This window comes from Canis lupus, chromosome 5 (genome assembly GCF_003254725.2).
Source record: "Canis lupus dingo isolate Sandy chromosome 5, ASM325472v2, whole genome shotgun sequence".
Taxonomy (NCBI): domain Eukaryota; kingdom Metazoa; phylum Chordata; class Mammalia; order Carnivora; family Canidae; genus Canis; species Canis lupus.
Window position 1 is genome coordinate 72,893,303 of NC_064247.1, and position 19,198 is coordinate 72,912,500.

At 44.8% G+C, this 19,198-nt stretch overlaps 1 protein-coding gene and 1 long non-coding RNA gene across 7 annotated transcripts in view; both read right to left on the bottom strand.

The window, feature by feature from the left end:
- WWOX (WW domain containing oxidoreductase) overlaps positions 1–19,198 on the bottom strand; it is a 952,589-nt gene that overhangs the window by 453,912 nt on the left and 479,479 nt on the right. The window lies entirely within an intron of this gene.
- Positions 16,316–18,793, bottom strand: LOC118354860 (uncharacterized). The gene is made up of 5 exons (XR_004816201.2): positions 18,257–18,793; positions 17,802–18,053; positions 17,018–17,114; positions 16,732–16,866; positions 16,316–16,646 (listed from the first exon to the last, which is right to left on the bottom strand). It is a non-coding gene; the product is annotated as an uncharacterized LOC118354860 (long non-coding RNA).

Sequence of the window (19,198 nt, forward strand, 5' to 3'; positions counted from 1 at the left end):
ATGACCTTGCCCTCTGTGAACATATGTGTAGTGTCACCCTGGGGAGGTGGCTCACCCTCTCTGAGCCTCAGCAATCTTCAGGGTAAAATGGGAAAAGCAGTGACTTACATGGGGCTGCCCTGAGCACCTGACCCTGTGCCTGGCCTATAGGCCTATAGGCCTAATCTGGTCTGGAAAAACCTGAGTTACCTCCTTTCTAGCCCTCGGTCAAAATCCTGACCCTCTTAAGCCTATTTCAGATTCAATCTTATTCACCAAAAATGTCTCTGCCCTCCAAGTTTACATGTGTTTTCCTAACTTATAGATCCCTGTCTATGCTTATACTAGTTCAAGGATTTGCATTACAGTTCTTTTACAATCATCATATTTTTGGCATGGGCTGTGGGCATTGACTTGGCTTCCTGAGCATTCCACCATTGCTTTCCCCATCTTTTCCTTCCATGTTGCAACCAGCACAGGGATCCATACATGATAGGTATTCACATAAATACTTGTTGAACTGAATGCCTGTAAAGTTTGAGGTCAATCTATAATAAGCAAATCCATCCATCCATCCACCGATTCATTCACTCATTCATTTTCTTGTTTACTTAATATTTATTAAGCACCTGCTGTACTCACTAAGTGTCAGGCATGGGTGCTGGTACTCAGAATGTAGAGGGGCCAGGAGAGACTAAACCCTAAGCCTTGGGCAGCTCGGGTGGCTCAGCGGTTTAGCGCCACCTTCACCTCAGGGTGTAATCCTGGAGACTCAGGATCTAGTCCCACGCAGGGCTTCTTGCATGGACCCTGCTTCTCCCTCTGCCTGTGTCTCTGCCTCTCTCTCTGTCTCTCATGAATAAATAAATAAAATCTTTAAAAACAAAAAAACCCTAAGCCTTTACAACATTCATCTTCCAGCAGGGGAGGGGGAGGGGGCGTTTACCAAACCAACAGATAAAACAGAGGAACTGTGTCCCTCCATATGTGCTAAGGAGAAAAGTAAAGCAAAATTCAGGAAGAAAATCTGTAATTTTAAATAGGGCAGTCAGCGACCGCATCCCAGAGAAGGGGATATTTGAGCAAAGATTTGAAGGAGATGAGAGCGCTACTTTTTCAATATAAAATTAATTTGGAAAACAGGAAATTGGAAGCCAAAGAAATGCTTGGTTCTCTACTCAGAAGAATATCATAAAGAAAACAAAACACTTATTTCCCCGGCTAACTGCAGTTCCCATTATTTCATCAAGGTTATTACCAGCCGATGCTGGAATTAACTTTCTGGATACTTATTATGTTCCAGGCACTACCCAAGCACTTTATATATCACCACCAAGAGCAAAGGTCTAGGCTGAGGATGGAAAAATGCCTGCAGACCCCAGGCAGGAATTGGAAAGGGCTTAAGGTCGCATGCACAAGAGGGAGTGGTGGGGACTGCGGCGACCCGAGAACAGCTGCCCCACCTGGCACAGACCACAGACCGCCGCTGCTCAGCTACGGACGATCAACAGGCTCAGGACTGTTTGATCTTCTGCCTTTTCGAAAGATGGTCAAAAGCTGGATTTGTACATGAAATTTTCCGATTTTAAAATGCTCCCAGGCAATTTAAAAAACATCATGTGGACCCAAAATTGTTCAAAATATATTTTCAGGACATATTTGGTTTCCAACCTCTGGCATAGAGAGGCAATGAGTAGACAGAGGAACCCAAAACATTTGCGGGGAGCCTGTCACCTAGCCACTACCCTTAACCCTGAGGCTGAGTATAATTCGTATTTAAAAATAGCCTGACTTCTGGGGACCCCTTGTGTGTCTGCCCAGGGGACAGTGGGCTTTGGGATCTGGGAAACACAGCGTCCTTGCATGTGGATGGAATATGCTGCCCACTGGGATCTGAATGCAAAAACAGCTGACCATTCATTAAAACAATACAAGTACTTTTGCTTGCTTATTGGCTTTTTTTTTTTTTTTATCCACTTGCACTCCACCAATAAAAATGCATTTGGCAAAATCATCCAGAGGAAACACTGTCTTTATTCAAAACTGTTTTTCTTCCCCTCTCACTTGATATTTCTAAATTATCTTATCAATAATGTATTAAAGTAATACTCAAAAATGGAACAATACTGCACCTTTAAGAAAATATTATTTTTCCTGAGGTCCTATCAAGGTAAATTTCATCAGTATTCAAAGAATGAGCAAAGCACTTCAACAATTTATTTCAATAAAAGAAGACTTAGCTGAAAGGAGTATAAATGATGAGAACTTGCTTTAAACTGATTTATTCCCTGCAGCAATAAAAGGAATGTTTCTTCACTCAGCTGTTTAATATGCAAATATGCAGAACATCCAGCCCCTGACAGCACATCATTAATAAAACCTTGCACTGAGCAGAGCGCCCGATATTTCATTCTGATGAAAATACATGATGATGATTTTAGACCGTAGACTTTTAGAGTAGGAACAATGTGCTTTCCTGGTGATGAAACCCTACTTGTCACGGGAGCAGCGGGGGCGGGGGGGCGGGAGGGATGGCACACAGAAGCTTTCTGCAGAAGCCATCCCACTTCTGCAACAGGAAGTCCCCAGGTAAAGAGAACACTAAATCCTGAAGGCCAGTGACCATTCATGCAACCAAAACCCAAATGACAAGATATGAACAAAACTCAGGAGAGTGACAGGGATGGTGGGGAATTGGGGGGGGGAGGGTAAGGACTGAGACTTACTTCCTTTGGGAGTGGTGGCATGCTAATTTTTAGGATTTGTTTCAGTACGTAGGAAAAGTCCTGCTCAATGTGTTTGACGCTACTTTTCTATCCATATGAAGTACACAGCAAGCTATCTAAGGACACAGGGCTCAGTGCTCCCCACCCGGTCACCTCCCTTGATTTGCTTGTGGATTAGCAACTTCTGAATTACTCTCAGACTCTTAAGACGAGCAAAGTGAGGACAGTAGAAAATAGTCCTTGTATACTAGATCATGTGTTTTCTCTTTCATTATAATCCTGGATTGATGTTAACAATACATGGCAGGACTATAAAGTCTCAATTTTTTCTCCCTTCTTTATATTTTTCAAATTGTTTATAATAGAGTATGCCATATGTATGATGAGAAAAAATCATGTTTTTAAAAATGTAATTTTTTCTGAAGTCATTCATGAGCTAGTGCCCAGGGACTTACAAGATTGTGAGCACTAGGGAGGATTCTATCTCCCAGCATCTTGGACCTCGCCATAGACCCCTTTGCTTGTTCTCAAAATAAGTATTTGTTAGATGGTTCAATAAATTACTAGTTGTAAATGCATAGAACAGTGCCTGGAACATGGCAAGCCCACAGAAGTATTTGTTAAATAAATAACCAATAAGTCAGATTAAATATTTAATCTATTTTAGTTTGCAGAGGTGAGTTTCCTGTAAATATTACCTATTTAAGTAGGTGGGGAATAATTTTCCCATTTTTATATTAAGCTTAGTACCCTGCACGGTTCCTCTCAAAAGCGCAACCCCCGCTTAGAGAACTTTTGGATTAAAATCCCAATCCCAGAATCCCACTTGATTCTATGTGATCTTGGGCAAGTCACTTGCCTCTAGAAACTCTGCTTTCCTCATCTGTTAAGTATGCGTAGTAGTGATCATACTTATTTTGATGAGCGTTTTTGAGGATTCAGAGTGATCATCTATGTAAACACCTGGTACAGTGCCTGGCCTAGAGTGGAGGCTCACGCTCACCATTTATTAGGCACCTCCTAAAAACTAAACACTTTACGTATATCAATGTTAGTCTGCATGACAACTCTTCAAGGTAAGTGCTGCTAGCCATGTTCACCAAGGGGAGGCTAAGAATAGATGACATGAATGATACCACACAGCTTGGTCTTGAACCTGAGTCAATCTGTCACCAAAGCTTATGCCATCACATCAGCTTTACCAAAGATCTGCTTTCTTCCAGATCAAAAAAAAAAAAAAAAAAAAAAGAAAAAGGTCGGGTGCAGTGATTGTTCAAAAATATATGGAGAGTTTCCATTCATTTACCTCTATTTTCCAGCTACAATTCATGCTGCTAAACTTTCCCTGGATTATTATTTTTAATAAAGTATTTAAAAACAATGTAGGTTATGGGGCAGGAGGCGGGAAGATAAAGGCAGGTGATCATGAGGATACCCTAAGGAAATGATGAGGTTATGGGGCAGGAGGCAGGAAGATAAAGGCAGGTGAGGTTCCCTGTGGCCGCATTATTTCAAAAGTTGGTTCATAAGAGAAAGGCTGTATGATATCTGTAACTTGTGAGATTGTCCTCAATTTTAGACAACTTGAGAAGGAGACACCCGCGAACTTGTTCCTCATGTTTGTGATGGCTCCTCTTTCAGAAAAGATGAGCCAGCTGAAAGCCGTCCCTTGCAGATGCTTCCTCCCCACACACACCCACTCTGCTTCCCCCTCTCTCTGCCCTGATGTACTCTTTATCCAACCAAAGAATAACTCTCTGTGCCAAAGGAAAGAGGACTGTTGGATTTTATTTCCAAATATTTCAATTATAAATCAATCGTTTAGCAAAATTCAATGAAGTTTGCAAAATTTCCCTTTGAATCGGCTCCCACTGAGAATCGAAAAAGTCTTGGGGGCAAGATTTCAAGTGGTCTCTTGCAGGTTTTAGTAAACTTCTCCAAGCTAGTACTTTCCATGTTTCTGATTTTATGTGCTCAGTAATACGCCCTCATAACTCAAATGGGATGAACCAATTAAACATTTCCCTGTAGTCTTTAAAATAGCTGCTCTTGGCATGTTTTTTGCATGGCACAAACCTCTGCGGGAGGATACGATAGAAATCTTGCACTATTTAAATATAGAATTGGGACATCAAAGAAAGGGTTGTATTGAAATAACATGGATAATTAAGGAAGTGGAGAACAGTAATAACTGATTTACATAAAATGCTAATGAGTCTCTTGACTTGTTTGGCAATTTGCACTTTAGGCTTGGTAACTGTGGCTCCAAATTTATGATCTAATTTTTATTTTAATATTTTCTTTTAGCAAGTTGTAACCAACACTAATGGGCGCCTGCCAACGTTGAACTTCTTCGGCCTTCCACCACCCAGAAGCTTCTTTTCCCTGGATCAAGCGCGTTGGGCTTGGGGATGTCACGGGTCCGGGAGCTTCCTGGACGTCCTGGTGCAGTCGGGTTCCTTTGGAGCTAACGGGGCCCGTGTCATTGGTGTCGCTCCAGATGATCAGTGGCATTCAACATATGCACGGCTGGCAGAGCCACCCGGGCTACGAAACTGGGAAAACGAGTGCGGCATCACGGAGGCTGAGCCTTTCCCTGCACGGCCGGCTCCCCGTTATTCAGCCCGGGGCAAGGCGCCCGCTCGCTCGGGGTTAGCACGTGCGGTTCCCTGGTACCTCTCGCTGCCGAGAAGAAATTATATGCTCTGCAAACTCCTGTTTTATTGTACTCGTGTACGGAGCTCGCCTTGCAGGGCCACAGCCTCCCATGAATACGAATGAGGGTTGGCGCTGCTCCTCCGGGACCCGTGTGCGCGCTGACCTTCAGCGTACCCTATTTCCCTCCGAGCCTTCGAAGCGTGATCCACTGCTTTCTCTGGCCATTCCCCCTTCACCCCATTGATGGGCTTCAGAGCTACTTAAATTCCCAAGCCCTGACGCGCTGCGGCGCTGACCAGGGCTCCGGCTCGCTCTCTTATGGATTGTACAAGGTCACCGCTGGGGAGAGGGAGGCGGCAGGCAGAGCATTTATCAGGATGTATTGCTTTACTTTTTCTATCCATCACCAAGGCGATGATTCTATTTTAGTGAAAATCCATTGAACTCCGATCAAGTCAGATGGCTGTTATCATTGGAAACTCAAGAGCTGTCAGGCCGTAATCGGTACAAATGCCGGACCCTGAAATGGGGGGCTCGGGGACGGTGATGGCCTCGTGGGGATCTTTTGTGGTCAGCCTTGGATTTAAAAATCTCATCCGATCATTTTCTTTTAAGTACTTTTTGTTTCAGCTCCTCGGGCTGTAAGTGATAAAATCTGGTTATGCAAGGTAGAATGAACCGATTACAGGCCATTTAGGGATAGTTTAGAGACACAATGGTTTCTCCTGTCCTGCCACACCGCTTACTGTGGTCCTAATACCCTAATAACCGACCCATCAGAATACCGACGTGCACCTGAACGATCACGGAACCCTGAACACAAGGAGTGCACACACACACTCCCGTCTTAGTAGAAACCACCAAACTTTAGCTACACTGTTTTGGGGTCTCCACATATAAATTTTCCGATCACCACACTTCGCTATAGGATTCAATGCTACGCAGCACTTCCACCTGCCTGGTTATATGTGTATGATAAATGTCCCTACTTCCATCCGCATGTGTTTGGGAAGGTTCGGATCTACAGTTATCATGTTGAATGTGGGGCTTGAGTGGGGCGTGGAGATAGAAAAACGAATTCCGAAGCTCCCTGAAAAATTCTTTTGGGCTTGTCTTCTGGTTATGGATTTAATTAAATCTGACATGTGAATAAAATCATTTAAGCATATTTGCCGCCCTGCCAGTATTCTAAACTTTTACTAAAACGGGGTTGGGGGGTTTGTGAATTACAAGGACAGAACGATTTTCGATCTGGGGTCCTGTAGCGCCAAGTGATACTTAACTCTTAATTATCCAAAAGTGCATTATTTTCCCTGTAGATTGTAAAGGACATTAGCTCCTCCACCACCCCAGTGGAAGGCCATTTGCTGCTTGGGTGGGCCAGAAAGGGACGAAGGAAGGCACCCCGACGCTAATTGTCTGCACGTGTTGGTCTCACCACTTTTTAAAATGTAAAGCAATCTTTCCGTGTATTTTCTATTTTGCAATCCATATCTTTATTCCTCTTTATTAGTGAGGGTAATTGAATATTGACTGTGCATCTTAAATACATTTTCATCCTAAATAATAGTGACAAAAATAAGCCCAGGTATTTATTGGTCACTTACTGTGAACCAGGCTTTGTGGTAAGTCCTTGATATATGTTGCCTCATGTAAGTCTTAAAACCACCCCTACATGAGACAGGGGCAGGTGCCCGGGTGGCTCAGCCGGTGAAGTGCCTGCCTCCAGCTCAGATCATGATCCTGGGGTCCTGGGATCAAGCCCCCGTCAGGCTCCCTGCTCAGGGTGGAGTCTGCTTCTCCCTCTCCCTCCTCTGCCCCTGACTCATGCTCTCTCTCTCTCTCTCTCTCTCTCTTTCTCTCACTCTCTCTCAATTAAATAAAGAAAATCTTTTTTGAAAGTCCATAAATGAGACGGGGCATGTCCACTGACAGAGGAGGAACCCGGGCCTCTGAGGGTACCAGCAATTCACCCGATTATCACAAGATTCAGTAGTGGCAGCTGTGCCATGATACTACTGATGGCCACCCTCCAGAGCTGTATTAAACAGTACCTGAGGCAGTTCCCTAGGGTGGCAAACTAGGAGGTTTGAAATTCATCATCTTGGAGCTCGGGAGGCCAGAAGTCGGAGCCCAAGTGTCGACAGGGATGGTGCCTCCTGGGGGCTCTAAGGGAGACGCAGTCTCAGGCCTCTGTCCCAGCTACTGCTGGTTGCTGAAGAAGCTCCACTATAGGCTCTGCCTCCATCCTCATGTGGCCTTCTCACTGCGGGTCAGTTTCTGTCTGTTATAAGGACCCGCTCCTTGGATTTGCAGCCCACCTACAGTTACATCTGTAAAGACCCAATTTGCAGGGCGCCGGGGTGGCTCAGGTAGTTTCAGCATCCAACTCTTTATTTGGGCTCAGGTCATGATCTCAGGGTTATAGGATTGAGCCCCACATCAGGCTCTGTGCTCAGCATAGAGTCTGCTTGTCCCTCTCCCTCTGCTCCTCATCCTGCTCTCTCTCTCTCTCAAGTAAATAAATAAATAAAATCTTCTTTTTTTTTTTTTTTTTTTAAAGACCCTATTTGCAAGGAGAGCTGTATTCTGAGGTTCTGGATAGCCAGGAATTTGAGTAGAGGAGGGCACATCATTCAACAGAGTTCAGCATCCACCTGGACTCCAAATCTGGGACTGCTGGGCCCTGAAGGACGTCTACAGGACCATAATGCTATAATCCTTATTGAGAGGGCGACATGATTGCCAGTCATGTGCCTGTGATTCTTCCATACATTTCTCAGAACTACCATACGGCAAGGCACCAGTGTGGCGCGCTGCGTCGTGATGATCACTGTGATGTCACTGCGTACTTGCAGGATAAACCAGCATCGTGAGAGAGCTGGGAAAGGTGTTTCTTTCCTGATCTGGGAGAGAGCCAGAAGAGCCAGATGCACAGAAAAACATCCAAGGATGTAACCCTGGGTAAAGAGTGGCTGGCGAATCATCACAGGCTGCCTGGCCTTCCTAAACCCTGGTGGGCCTGGCTGTGGTTGGCCCTGGAACCACTGGAGGGAGAGAACCAGGGCCAGGCCAGGGGTGGGCAAGGCCTCATCTGTACTCTGCTGACATAGAGAAGCCCTGACATCGGAGGTGGAGTTTCCACCAGAGGCAACGAGGAGTAGGAATTTTGAATTCCTGGCCACAGTTCATTCCTCCTTCCTTCCTCTGGCTTCGGGGGGAGGGGCAGTGAGAGGAAAGTAAGCCAAATAACAGGTCAATATTATTGGTGGGGAGGCAGGAAGGGAAAAAAGCAGCATTTCCAGAGGATTTGTTCTAATAATAAAATTCTGTTGATGAAATAGTGGTACATGCACAAGAGAGAAATGGAACATAGGGGAAACTTTATCCTTCTCTTCAAACGAAATCTTATTAGAGATTATTTGGAATAAAGACGTCTTTCGAGTCACTGCGATCATCAAAACGGGTTACACAGGATGTAAATATCAAGGGGGAAAATATAGAATGAACTAAAATCAACTGCCCAGTAAATAACAGCTAGTTTATAGCTAAAACCAGCAAAAATTCTCATACTTTTGGAATGCAAACAAGTGGCATATGTGCGTTAGACAGTTTAGACTGCCTCATTTGACCTTTTCCACCACCCTGCTGGGTCACAGTTCTCAACCTCAATATTCTGGCATTTAGGGCTGGACTGTTCTTTGTGGGAGGGGCTGCCCCAGGCATTGTAGGATGTTGAGCAGCATCCCTGTCACGACCCACGAGATGCCAACAGCACCTCCACACCCTGGCTGCCACAACCAAAAATGCCTCAGACATAATGAAATGTCCTCTGAGGGGTAACATTGTTCCAGGATGCCACTGTTCTAGCTGAAGAACTCGGAAAGTTAAAAACGACCTTTCTAGGATTTACAACTATGTACTAGACACCCGTCTATCCCACCAACTGGTAGAAGCTGTCACAGGAGACACAAATTGTAGAAGGGAGGGAAAGGCCATATTCCTGCTTCTTTGAAGCTTCTCCTTCTAGCAAGTCAGAGCATGTGCAAACAGAGTTTTCCCTGAGTGGTGGCAATAGGGCCACAGCGGAGGTGGCTTTGGTTTATTCATCTGGCTTGGCTGCAGTTGTGGCTTCCATGGTAGGAGTGCCCTGGGGGGTTACGTCTGAGTTTTTCAGGGAGCCATTCTTTTTTTTTTTTTTTAAGATTTTATTTATTTATTCATGAAAGACACAGAGAGAGGCAGAGACACAGGCAGAGAGAGAGAGAAGCAGGCTCCATGCAGGGAGCCCGATGCGGGACTTGATCCCCGGTGTCCAGGATCACGCCCTGGGCTGAAGGCAGGCACCAAACCACTGAGCCACCCAGGCTTCCCACGGGAGCCATTCTTGGAGAGGACCGACTTCAAAGTCACTCCTTCAGTTTTTCCAACAAATTTGTAAGCACCAAATTGCTTTTATTAAATTCCTTCCTGTATACAGATTATAGAGAGGTTCCCATTTCCTACACCAAGCCCTGATGTTACTATCACATGTCCCATCAGGGAGACTCAGGCATGCTCTGAAGACGCCCAAGTCTGGGCCATCGCTCTGCTAAGAATGCACTTCCTACCTTTCTTCCCCCACTGCTCAGCTTCCCAGAGCAGTCCACCTGCCAACACTCATTTAGATCCCAAGACCCATCTTATGCATGGCCTTCTCTATAATAAAGTTTCCTCCGCCAAACTGCTACCTCCTCATCCTCCCACACCCTCACCCACACTTGACAAAGATAACTCCTCCTTTCCCCCTCTCTCCTACATTCTTGGTACCTTTGTTATTGCACTTAGCACAGTGAACGCTCTAACTGTATGTTCATGTGCCTTGTCCCTAACTAAACTGTAGGATCCTAACTCTTTCGTAAGCTCCGGGGCCTCACTCGAGCTAAGTGCATGGTGAAGGGTGGTTAAATGAAGAATATATAAACAAATGAATGGATGGAACCTTGATATATCATCCCTGTTTATCTAATGACATTTTATCTCATGGTCCTCACCCTTGAAATTCTTATGGAATACCCAAGGGGAGCCAAGACTAATACAACAGGAAAGATATTAAGCTGTGTGGTTCTGATGGCTAGTGTATTAAGAAGAGCTTTGGCTGAGCGCAGAGTCTAATGTGATGGAATCAAAATGCACATCCTCGACACCAGTGAAAGACTCATATGGAAGAACAGAAAGGGGCCAAGTGGCTGAGGCCTTATAGAATAGGCAATCAAGGTTCAACGTGATAGGAAAGATAGGGAGACAGAGACAAAAGGGAGATTGCTCAGATGAGTTCAGTACAACAATAGAACCTAGGAATGGGACCCTGATCTGTACCCTGTTATCTCCATCATTATTATTTTTACTTTGCTACAAAAAAACCCCACTAGAACCCAGAAAAGTATATTTATATTGAGATAACCTAATAAATAACAAGGTCAACCTGTCCAAGCATAAATATGGTATTAAAAGAGACAGATAACTCTGCTTCTACAAAGATGGTCTGCTATTAGGAGGAGAAACCTAAAATTTAAATGCCAAAGATTGGTAGAGAAGTTCACCCATGGATTCTCAGGAAAGCTGTCGGCAAACGAATAAAGCAGTATTTTCTCTCCTATTAAAGAGAATAAGAAAATGTATATGCAATGGGCTTCACAAGAGTGGAATACAGTTCTTTTCATGATAGACTAGATTGGTATTAACCACTGATGTAGGTTATTAAAAGCTATGGCCCTTGTGAGCCTATTTTTAATTAAATATGAGAGCAAACCCTGTTGCACTGTTTTCCATGGTAGAGGTTGTAGGGTGGTGGCATTGCAGTGAAGACACCCCTGGCAGGAGGGGTTTGGGCACCTGCTCCCTCAGTCACCAGATGAGTGACACTGAATAAATCACCTACTTGCTATGACGCCTCAGAAATATTTGCAGAGAGCTTACTGTGCTGAGCATGGTGCTGAGCACTTCAGATAAACCACGTTACCTATGACCATGCTCTGTGACCAGCAATATCACTGTGTCCATTTCACAGACTGGGAAACTGAAGTACAGTGAGGGCAGCCCACGGTCACAGAGCTTTGAAGCTTTGACAGATAGGACTGAAGTCAAGGGTTTCTGACTCTGGAGATGACACACTTCTCCACTTTAGAGTCCATCAGAGACAGCTCTGGATAGAGCCACTAATCAAGGCACCATTTTGTGAAGGGTCAAGCCATGCTGGATCTGAGCCCCAGACACCCACCCCAGCATGGGCTGCCTCGATCAGAACTCCTGGCATTGTGACATACCACACTGCATCCTTGTTTCAAATCCACTGAGTCAGCATCTTCTGGGACTTTTCGTGGCAAAGGCTGTCCCGATCCATACAGGATTGCTACCAGGAAAGAACACTTACTGGAAACTCCCTTAGTGAGAAGGCTGGATTAAGGGTCCTGCCCACACTTGCTCACCTACTTCTCACAATCACTTGATGAGCAAGGGGCTAAATGCTACTTTTGGCGCCATTCTCTGGAAAAGGAAGCCAAGGCTGAGGAGTTTATGTAATAGGATCAAGGCTGCACAATCGGTATGGCCAAGCCCCCTGGCTTCTCCCCACTTTCTCAGGGAACACCCAAAGACTGTTTGCCAAACCCTGTCGAGGTGCTTTAATACACCTGGCATAGCACCTGCTACGACCTTATGAAGACAGGCTATTTTTTCTGTTTGTGAAAGACCAATTCTCTCCAACACAATCTCTACTTGTGGAACTGAAGGTGGCAGGGGCTGCTGGGGAGGAGGGAGAGAGAGAAAACTATTATTTTAGAGGTGAATAAATTCAAGAAACAAGTGTGGGAAGATTCTGTACTCACAACCCCCATGATAATGACATAAGGGACTTTTAATTCAGATAGCAGTTGGGTTTTAGGGTTAGAGATAACATAAACATCACCCAACTTCCCTAAGACCCTGTAAAGCCCCTTTTTTATGGAAATGTCACCCCCTGGACATTAATACGGCCTTAGGAGAATCTGTCCTCTGGCTTAAATCTGAATCTACTATGGAGCTTCCTTAGGAAGCCTTCTTAGGACGCTGCATGTCACAAGAATTAAAAGCAAACTTTTATCTCTCTGTTCTAAATCTCCTCTTTTCAATCACTAATCTCTCCAGGAAAGAACACAACCAAACAGCCCCATTAGGTAAGAGGCAGATAGAACTGATGTAAATCCCCCCTGAATTAATGGGCCTGCTACGTACTCCCCACAATGGCCCTTCCCAAGATGACCTTGACAATCAGCAGATCTTGTTTGTCTGCATTTTCCAAAGACTCAAGGCCCCACTCACAGATGAAGGAATCTGCTTAAGTTCTCAGACGGGCACCCCCCTCAATGGCTCTAGAGGCTAACTGAAATTTACTGACATTACAGATCTTAAAAATGATTTAAAAAAGAAAAAGGCAGGGGCACCTGGGTGGCTCAGTGGTTGAGCGTCTGCCTTGGGCTCAGGTTGTGATCCTGGGATCGAGTCCTGCATCAGGCTCCCTGCAGGGAGCCTGCTTCCCCCTCTGCCTATATCTCTGCCTCTCTCTCCGTGTCTCTCCTGAAAATAAATAAAATCTTTAATAAATTAATTAATTTTTAAAAGGGCAAACTGCAATATCTCAACCTGACAAAATGGACTATAAGTGTGTCATGAAATAACCTATTGTTCTGGGGATTTTTTGCCCTGGAGGTCAAACGAGGATCCTTCTGTGCCTAATGATGGGTATAAGGAGTCATCATGGGCCAGGTGATGCCAGTGTAACACGTAACCCTCCAAATCTCAGTGTCTTAAGGCCACGATGCAGAAGCACAGGATATTTCTCTATGGCCATCTTGGGTCAGTTGGGGCTCTTGCCTGGTCCTTCCTCCAGGACCCGCAGTGACAGAGCAGCTGGTGTCTGGAACACTGCCGGTCAGCATGGCAGAAAATATGGTGCGGCATGCTCTGGGCTCTTTACGTTTCTGCCTCGAGAGACACAGGTCACATCCACTCAGATCCCATGGGTCGAAGCAACTCACGTGGCAAGGGGTACAGTCACACCGTGTACCCACGGGAACCTCACAATGGGTGAGGACACGTCAGGGGTGGGCAAACACTTCTCTAGGGGCCCCGAGCATGTGTGTATCAGGATCGGAAGTCACGTGTGTAGCAGAATTCAGCCTGTGGCCCCAGAAGCCCTTTGCCCACTGGGATACATGTTGCCCCCAAGAGGGGCTCACTCCTGCAGTAACCCACGCCAACTTAGAAAATTCTACGAGGCCCTGGCCTCTGCTATCTTTTGTCCCCATCACGTTTCCCTAATAGATGACCCTACCAATTCCCATTGGCAGCCCTTTGTAGTGTAATGAACAGGATGCAGGCTGATGAATGTGGCCACTGCACAGAAAACGTCAGTTCTTTCATTAAGCAAACCTTCCCAAGTTCATTGTATTGAACCAGGGTTTAGGCTATTAGGCTGACACATGACAGAGCCAATTCTAGTCACATTGTAAGTGCCTATTCATGTTTGGCAAATTCTGTTTTACGCACATGCACACATTTAGAATTGGACTCTTGTTGCCTGCAACTTTTTCCCCCCTTGAAATCTATTTTCCTATTTTTAACTGTTAATAATTAAGAAAAATCCCACTTTAATAACAGAGCCTCAACAAGCCTAATTGAGAGAGAACATAATGGATCGCCATAGCGGGTTTCTATTCTGCTGGCCACCGACATGCTTGCTCTTCCCAGATGCACTGATATTGATATACCGTGTTCATTTGTGGAAGGGGGAAAAAATAAAATATTTACGCACATAGTTTTGACACTGCTGGCTCTTCTTTCTGCTTGCATTTTAAAAGAAAACATCACTTACAAGCTCGGAATCCCTGCTAGTGAAGGAGACAGGATTAAAGGCATCATTCTAGGGCACAGGCTATGAATGAGCCAGCCTGACAGAGGTAGAGGCTCAGAGCATCCAGAGCCAGGAGCCCTGGCTGCTTTATCCCCAAACAGCCACTTCCTACGCAGACAGTCAATCTATAATACTCAGGCAGCAGGCGTGCTGTGGGGGCCTCCCGGGTGGCTGGCCCACACTGGGTATCGGGACGTAGACAGGACTAGGCCTGTGGTAAACTGGGAGGCAGGCCATCGATTACATTCCAGTGTCCTCAGCAGGATGATGTGTCCTCAAGGCAGCCTCTTCTCTCCCTCTCCATTCTCATCTCATGTCATAAGTTGCCATCGTTGCTCTCCGAGACTCTGAGCTGTCCCCAACTGGCCCTGCAGCTCCTGCTCTCGCCTCCTACAGACTGCAACCACATCTTTTTAAAACTGTGATTAAAATCATGTCATACTTTGCTTACAAACTTCAAAGGGCTTGCATCACAAACAGAATAAAATCCAGGCTCCTTACAACAGCTTTACGAGCTGGCATTTGCCTCCCTCTCTGACCTCATTGCCTGTCGCTCCAACTGGCTCCAACCATAATGGCTGCCTTCCCTCCCTTGAGCAAGTAAGTCAAGCATATTTCCACCACAGGATCTTTGCACTTGTCATGCCTCTGGTTGAAATTCTCTTTGGTGAGGATGAGGATGCGGAATGGGGAGTGACTGCTACTGGGCATGGGTTTCTTTCTGGTGGATGAAAATGTTCTGCAATTAGTGGTGATGGTTTTACAACTTTGTAAATACATTGAAAACCACTAGATATATGCAGTATATACGTAAAATGGTGTACACTTTAAAAAGGAGAGCATTATGGTATTGAATTCTATCTCAATAAAAAAAATAAAATGGTGTTTTTTTCACTTTTGGGATTATGTTTCCCCAAGACTCTGGCTTCTGCTTTCTTATCTTCTCTTGCTCTCCTGCTGGCTCACTCAGATGGAAGCCAGCTGCCATGTTGCAAGTTGCCCTTTAGAGAGGTCCATATGGCAACACTCCACAAAGAACAGCTGATAAAGGAACTGAGCCCCTCAGTCCAACAACTGCCAAAAACAACAACAACAAAAGAATTCTGTCGAGAACCATGAATGTGACCTTGGGAGCAGACCCTTCCCAGTCCAGCCTCTTGACTGCCACTTATGAGAGATGCTGAACCATGCCTGGATCTGTCATCCGTGAAAAGGGTGATGTGACCAAAGCGTGTGGTTTTAAGCCAAAAAAATAAAAACAAACAAATTTTAAAAAGCCTTCTTCCGAGTCCCCCAGTTCTAAAGAGTTGGGAGACAAGCTTACTTACAAAGGTCTGACCCCTTCCACCGCTCTGCCACTTTGCTGTATTCATCATCCCTAATCCCAGGAATTCTTTCTGGGGGCATGATGCTCCTGGCATAGTACGTGCTCAAGAAAGTCTTATAGAACTGAGTCAGATTTTCTAGTTCTTTTTTTCTTTGCACGAAGCTAGAAAATGTTCTCAACAAGAAGGAAACAAAGGAGAGTAAAATATGCACATCCCATCGAGGTCTACTCTTTTCCAATCCCTTGTATGCTGATTACATTCCCACCAAGGCTCTCAGTGAAGGCTGGTGACCTTGCCCTGACCCTGTGACAGTGACGTTATTCTATGTACAGACAAGAGGTAGTTCTAAGATTTGGCCTTGGCTGTACTAACCTCTCTTATTTACTGGACAAGCCATCATCCGAGCAGCCCCCTTTCCTGCCCCGTGCTTTCCAATGAAGCGCTCAATCCTAACACATGGCAAACCCCAAAGTTAGGGAATCAATTTATACTATTAGAAGGCGACTTTGTTCCAGAAACAATTCACAGGGACCCTTCCCAAAGCTTTTCCTCAAACAGCCCACACACAGAGCCCGCTCCCCGCCCTGCTGCAACATGTCTCATTCAAGAGAGATTTATTACAGGGCTGTCAACACAATCCCACCTTTACGGAAAAAGATAAAAATAAGAAACACCTTACAAGAAGATGCCGTGGCGAAAGCTAAATCATAAATGTTTGATAAGGAATGGTCAAATCCAGACAAATAACTGTTCAATCCCACTTTGTATTAAGCAGATAAAGTCATACAGAAAATCAATGTGATGTATTGAAAGGGAGAAAAAAATTGCCAAGCTTGGGGATTGGGCTACATGGTGTTATGAAGTAGTCACTTCGTAAGAACCTGATAATACGATAGCAACATAAATATTTAAAAATGGGGTGCTTATTGCTGACTTGCCAGGCCTGTCAATGGCACTCCAGTTCTCTCTGCTGCTGCTGTTGCTGGAGGTAATTTCTGGGGTGACACATGGGTCCTCATGGGAGAACTGCAGAGAAAAGAAACTGATGCAACCGTTTTGGAGGACAATTTGGAAATTCCTACGAAACTAGATATTTTGAAGGCAAACATACCCTTTGTTCCAACACAGCCGCTACTAGAAAGTAACCCTTCTGCTATCCTCCTTGTGCAGGTAGAAGGAATACACGTGCAGGAGTGTTTATCACCAAATCATGTGTAAAAGCAAAACATAAATTTGACCTAAATGCCTGCCAACAGAGGAATGAATAAATAAATTATAAGATGCTCATGTGATGAAATATGACGTAGTCATGGTGTGTTACGAGTTTGAGCTACATGTGCTGGTATCAAATAATCTCCAAGACATAAAAAAAAAAGCCAAAGCAATGAACAAAATACCTTCAATGGTTTCTGTTGCAAGCACTTTTTCTTTTTTTAAAGAAAGCTCTCCATATGTGTATCTGATGATAAATTCACATGATGCTTCTAGAAGAATCTATAATATAATATATAATCCATGGTGGTTTCTCTTGGAGACATGGATGAGAATGAGATACGGAAGGAAAACATCTACTGTTAAGTCTTATTGAAAGGTTTGAAACTTTCACCATGAGCCTCCATTCCTTGTTCATTTCCCCTGAGTGGGGGAATAGAGCAGCAATCGCCACAACCAACACTAAAACAAGGTAACTGGAAAACCTTTTCTGGAGCTAGGAAGCCCTGGGTTGTTCCCTGAATCATCTGAGAAAGACTGAGGGATCTTTGGATGTTCATTACTACACCTCTGCCCCGGCTCCTCTCCCACCAGAAACCACAGCATGAAAGCTGGAGCGTCCTCTGGTGCAGACCAGCCTCCTCCATCTCCGGGAAGAACAGCCATGCTTCCTTCTGTTTCCCCCAAGCCCATACCAAGCCTCCTCAAATGAACTGAGCGGGTTTCTGCCAAAATGTGGGGCCTTTCACGCGCAGAAGTACATTTTAAAGACTGGCTCGCGGGGCCAGGCGACTTCTACCAGTTACCCTGTAGGGCAATGAGCTCCCGCTGATGGCATTATTTTATATAAATTGTAATTAAAAAAAAAAAGAGTAAAATGAAAGACAAAGACTTTGCAATAGTAAAACATGAGGAAGGGTCTCCTGAACCAGAGAGTAATAAAAGCTTGCCAAACAAGCAGGTACTTACACAGAGAAGAAAAACAATCCTGGGATCACCCTGCTGAGAAGTGGGTTTGCTTTAAGGGGAAATCATAGGAAATGAAGATCAATTAACAATGTACCAATGCGCCTAAAGATGACTTGACTTTATTACACTAACAACATGTCACCTCCCTGGCAGGGGAGGCCCCTGGGACAAGAAGGCAGCTGACGAAAGGGGTGGGCAGTCTAGTGGTTTGTTCTTCTGAAGTAAACATCCACGAAGAGCCATGCTGTCTGCCTAAATAAGAAAAGTGGCTTACAAAAATGAAAGTAACTTTTTTTGATCATCCTTGACATGACACTTTCTATTTCTATATAGGTAAAGACAGGATCATGGTGATTTTTCAAATATTTTTGGTACTAGTGAACTAGGAAAAAGAGGCTCCTTTTGATAAACCAACAACTCTCCCAACCTAGCCTCCCAGACCTAGAGATTAGTACCCAGTTCACTCAAGAAACATTTGACATGAGGTCTTGAAAGCTGTTCTTCTTACATCACACTTTCCATCAGATGTCTCAAGTGTCAGGACACATCAGAACATTCTGGAGGTCTTGTGAAATAACAGGAGATGGTTGGTCTGGCTACCAGAGTTTCTGATTCAGGGGGTCTGGGGTGGGGCCACAGAATCTGCACGCCTAACAGGTTCCCAGGTGATGCTGCTGCTGCTGGCTGAGAACCCCCAGCACAATGGTTAGAAGCTTGGACTGTGGAGCCAAATGCATTTGATTTAACCCTTAGCCCTGTCACTCAGTTGTCTATGATTTAAACAGTCACTGAATCCCTGGATACCTCAGGATGCCTTATCTATAAAATAGACATACCAGTAATATCTGCCTGCACTGGGTTAAATCATGTTTCCACAAAATTCATGTCTACCTGGAACCTCAGGATATGGCCATATTTGGAAATGGGGCCTCTGCAGCTATGGTTAGTCAAAGTAAAATAACTTCATAGTGAGTTCAGGTGGGCCCTAAATCCAATGACTAGTGCCCTTACAAGAAGAGGAGAGGCTGTATGATGGTCATGTGAAGACAGAAGTCAAGACTGACTCACGCTACCACATATCAAGGAACACCAAAGATTTCTAGCACCTACTAGCAACTAGGAGAGAGGCATGGAACAGATTCTCAGAATCAGAACAGATTCTCTCTCTCTCCTTCCCAGAAGGAACCAACCTTGCCAACAGATTGTTTTCAGACTCTAAAACTGTGAGTTCTCCGTACATTTCTATTTTAAGCTACCCAATTTGTAGTGCTTTGTCACAGCAGCCCTAGGAAACTGATACATGGCCTTAAGGAATTCTTGCGAGGATTAAATTAGTGAATACCTAGCAGGTGTCTAGAGTAGGGCCTGGCACATAAGGAATAAAAGTGAAATAGTAG